This window comes from Propithecus coquereli, unplaced genomic scaffold, assembly GCF_000956105.1.
Source record: "Propithecus coquereli isolate 6110/MARCELLA unplaced genomic scaffold, Pcoq_1.0 Scaffold86, whole genome shotgun sequence".
In the NCBI taxonomy this organism is placed as follows: Eukaryota; Metazoa; Chordata; class Mammalia; order Primates; family Indriidae; genus Propithecus; species Propithecus coquereli.
This window is the reverse complement of record NW_012154840.1, coordinates 5,857,474-5,862,030: the sequence shown is the minus strand read 5'-3', so window position 1 is coordinate 5,862,030 and position 4,557 is coordinate 5,857,474. Positions and strand designations below refer to the sequence as shown.

The 4,557-nt window shown below is 34.6% G+C and overlaps 1 protein-coding gene and 1 pseudogene across 4 annotated transcripts in view; one reads left to right on the top strand and one right to left on the bottom strand.

Moving 5' to 3' along the window:
- CHIC1 (cysteine-rich hydrophobic domain 1) overlaps positions 1–4,557 on the top strand; it is a 65,376-nt gene that overhangs the window by 40,236 nt on the left and 20,583 nt on the right. The window lies entirely within an intron of this gene.
- LOC105826140 lies at positions 4,100–4,555 on the bottom strand (annotated as a pseudogene).

The window sequence follows — 4,557 nt, the reverse complement described above, 5'->3', positions numbered from 1 at the left end:
GGCCGATAGTTTATATCTTTTTATCACTGAATAATATTTAATTGTTGGGATGTACTGAAGTATGTTTATTCACATATTGAAGGGCATCTTGGTTGCTTCTAAGATTTGGCAATCATAAATAAGACTTGTAAATATTCAAGTACAAGATTTTGAGTGGGCAGTTTTTGATGATTGGATCATAAGGTAAGAGTATGTTTAGTTTTATAAGAAACTGCCAAACTATCTCCCAAAGTGGCTGTACCATTTTGCATTCCTACTGGCAATGAATAAGACTTTTTGTTGCTCCACATCCTCACCAACATTTGATGTTTTCAGTGTTTTGGATTTTGACCATTCTAAGAAGTGTGTAGTTATATCTCACTATTGTTTTAATTTTCAGTTGTGCAAAATCATGATATTGAGCAGATTTTATAAGCTTATTTGCCATCTGTATATCTTCTTTGAAGAGGTTTCTGTTCAAGCCTATTTCCAGGATTCTTTGTGTTTTTATTGTTGAGTTTTTTTAAGGATTATTTGTATACTTTGGATACCAGTCTTCTATAAGATATATGTTTTGCAATATTTTCTCACAGTCTGTGGTTTGTCTTTTTATTCTCTTAATGGTATCTTTTGTAGAACAGAAAATTTTAATTTTAATGAATTACAGCTTACCAATTTTTTCTTTTATGCATTGTGCTTTTTGGTGTTATGTTTAAGAATCCATTGCCAAACCCAAGGTCTCCTAGATTTTGTTATGGTATATTCTAGGAGTTTTATAATTTTGCATTTTATATTTAGGTCTGTGATCTATATTGAATATTTTTTTGTGAAAGGTCTAAGGTTTGTGAATATAGTCATTTTTTTCATGTGGATGTCTAGTTGTACCAGCACCATTTGTTGAAAAGGCTATCCTTTTTCCATTGACTTGCCTTTAATCATTTGTCAAAGATCAGATGACTATATTTGTGTGGGTCTATTTCTGGCCTCTCTATTTTGTTCCACTGATTAATTAATCAGTTCTTTGAACAATACCACACTGTCTTGATTACTGTAGCTTTGTAGTAAGTCTTGAAACCGGGTAGTATTATTAGAGTAGGAGACTAGGAGACAGGTCTGAGATTGGATGCAGGTGCTTGGAGAGCAGGTGCAGGTATTAAACAGCTCTTAAGCACAAGCTACCTAGAGGGGCTGACAACCACAGACAAGAACTGGCCCCAACTGGCTTGTCAATTATGTCTGCCACCTTACGTGAACTTTGGCTAATTACAATATCATTCACATTGTGGTTTTAAAATTTCTTTGCTTTTGAAGTCACCGTGATAGTTCCAATACAGCCATATAAAGTATCAAAATGGGAGGAAACTCAATTCTAGGAATTACTACTCAAAGTTTTAGTAAAAAGCTAACCCATTAGCCATGAATATTCCTCCACTCAATTAGTAAGACTAGAAAAGATCTAATACCACTTTCTCTCAGTGCAGCTGCTCTCTTCAAGCCTGCCTGTTCTCTTTTCTGAGAGTGTACTTTTGCTTTTAAAAGAGCTTTTGCTTGCTTGGTTAATGGGGTGTGTCCTGAAATTCTTTTCTGCAACATACACCAAGAACTTGGAACAACCTCCACTTGGAGGCCAGTGACAGTATCATTCCTCTGACTTTGTTCTTCTTAACTGTTTTATTGACTATTCTGAATCTTTTGCCTTTGCCTACAAACATTATAATTAGTTTGTTAATATTCACAAAACTTGCTGGGATTTTGATTGAGCTTGCATGCAATCTGTAGACTAAGTTGGGAAGAACAGACATCTGACAATATTGAGTCATCTTATTCATGTTCATGAACTATCTCTTCACTTTTTAGGTCTTTTATTTCTTTCATCAGAGATTGGTAGTTGTCCTCATATAGATCTTGTACATATTTTGTGAGATTTATACCTTATTTTGGGGGTGCTAATTATGTTATTATTTTTAATTTTAAATTCCATTTGAATTGATACTAGAATGAGTTAATATTTTCGGTTCTGTTGGGATGGAATGAATGTATTCTGCATGTGAGAAGGACATAAATTTGGGGGGGGTCTAGAGTTTATATCTATCCAAAATTCGTATGTTGAAACTTAATTAGGAGGTGGGACTTTTGGGAGGTGATTAGATCATCAGGGCAGAATCCTTGTGGTGGGATTAGTGCCCTTTCAAAAGAGACCCTAGAGAGCTCCCTTGCTTTTCTACCATGTGAGGATACAGCAAAATGGCCCTCATATGACACTAAATCTGCCAGCAACATGATCTTGGACTTCCCAGCCTTCAGAACTATGAGAAATAAATTTCTGTTCTTTACAAACCACCCACTCTGCAATATTCTCTTATATTATAGCAGATTCAACAGACTAAGATAATCCCCAATCTATATGTTTTCTTTTCTTTCCTATCTTATTGAGTTACCTATGACAACCACTATGGTTTTGAATAGGAGTGGTAAAAGTGGACCTCCTTGCCTTATAACTGATCTTAGCAGGAAATAATCTAGTATCTCACCATTAAGTATGATGTTACCTGAAGATTTTTTTATAGATGCTTTTTATCAAGTTGAGAAAATTCATCTATATTCTTAGTTTTCTGAGAGTTTTTATCATGGATGAGTGTTGCTATTTCTCACATGGTTTTTTTGCATCTTACTGATGTGATCATCTAATTTTTCTTCAAGCCCATTGATGTGATGGATTACATTAATTGATTTTCAAATGTTGAACCAGCCTTGGATACCTGGAATAAATCACACATGTTTATGGTAAATAGTAATACATTATATTTGATTTACGAATGTTTTGTTCAGTGTTATTGCATCTTTGGTCATGAGATATTGGTCTGCAGTTTTATTTTGTGTAATATCTTTGTCTGGTTTTAGTATTAGGGAAATACTGGCCTCGTAGAATGAGTTAGGAAGTATTCCCTCTGCTTCTATTTTTTGGATGATATCATTAAGAATTCATACAATTTCTTCCTCAAATGTTTGGTAGAATTTACCAGTGAATCCATCTGGGTCAGGTGCTTTCTGTTTAGGAGTTTATTAATTATTGATTCAGTTTCTTTAATAGATATAGGCCTATCTAGGTTGTCTTTCTCCTTATGAGAGTTTTAATATGTTGGCTTTCTCAAGTAATTGATTATTTTTATATAAATTATCAAATTCATGGGCATGAAGTTTTTAATAATATTCCTTCATCATCCTTTTCATGTCCATGGAATCAGAAGTGATGTTCCCACAAGCTTTTCATTTTGTTGATTGTCTCTATTGATGTCTTATTTTCAATTTCATTGATTTCTGCTCTTAATTTGTATTATTTATTTTCTTCTACTTTGTTTTTTATATCAAAATATTACAGGGGTATAAATGTTTTTGCTACATGGATATCTTGTATAAGGCTTAAGTTGGGGCTCTTAGTGTGCCCATCACCAGAATAGTGTTCATTATAACTGATAGGTACGTCTTTAGCCCTCACCCCCTCCCACCATCCCTCCTTCTTGCTTTCCAGTGTCCTTTACATCTCTTTGAGCCTGTGCGTGCTCATCGTTTAGCTCCCAAATATTAAGGAGGACTTGTTTGTTTTTTTTGTTTGTTTTTCCATTCCTGAGATATCTTACTTAGGATGATGGTCTCCAGCCCCATCCAAGTTGCTACAAAAGACATTATTTCATTCCTTTTTATAGCTGAGTAGTACTCCATGGTATATCTATACCACATTTTCATTATCCACTCATAAATTGACAGGCATTTAGGTGTTTTCCACATCTTTGCAATTGTGACTTATGCTGCAATAAACATTTGGCTGCAATTGTCTTTTTGATAAAATGACTTCTTTTCCTTTATGTAAATACCCAGTAGTGGGATTGCTGGATCAAATGGTAACTCTACATTTCCTTCTTTAAGAAATCTCCATACTGTTTTCCATAGAAGTTGTACTAATTTTCAGTCCTACCAAGTGTATAAGCGTTTCTTTCTCTCAGCATTCATGCCAGCATCTATTATTTTTCAACTTTTTGTTTTTTTTATTTTGTTTCTATTTTTTGAAAGCAGTCACTTGTTACTAACTGAGCAGATTAGAAAAATAATCATGGTAGATACCTTAGTTCATTTTTCTAATAAGCCTATTGACCTGGTCTTTGCTGTTGCCAGCATCTCTACCTTCTACAAAATGGGTTGTCTTTTTCTTCGTTCCACCCTGTGGAGATGATAACTTGAAGAGCCACAGGAAGTTGTTTGCTTCTTTCAAGCATTTTCTAACAGTATAAATCTCATGAATCAGGTCCTCCATGCAGATGATGCCATATTTACCAAGAGATCGAGGAATCAAAGCATTATCTGTCAATGCAATTCACTTCTTATTGATTTTGCAATAACCACTCTTGTAGATTAGTCCGTTTACTGACTTCAGGTTTGAGTACCCCCATACAATGTATGGTTCTACAATCCTCAATATGTTAATTGAAGCCTTGTTGAGCTTAACAAAGGTTCCATTGAAGATCTGGTGAAGGCAAAGAAACTGCAACACCTTTTGGACCTTTGGGCTCACACCATTGATAT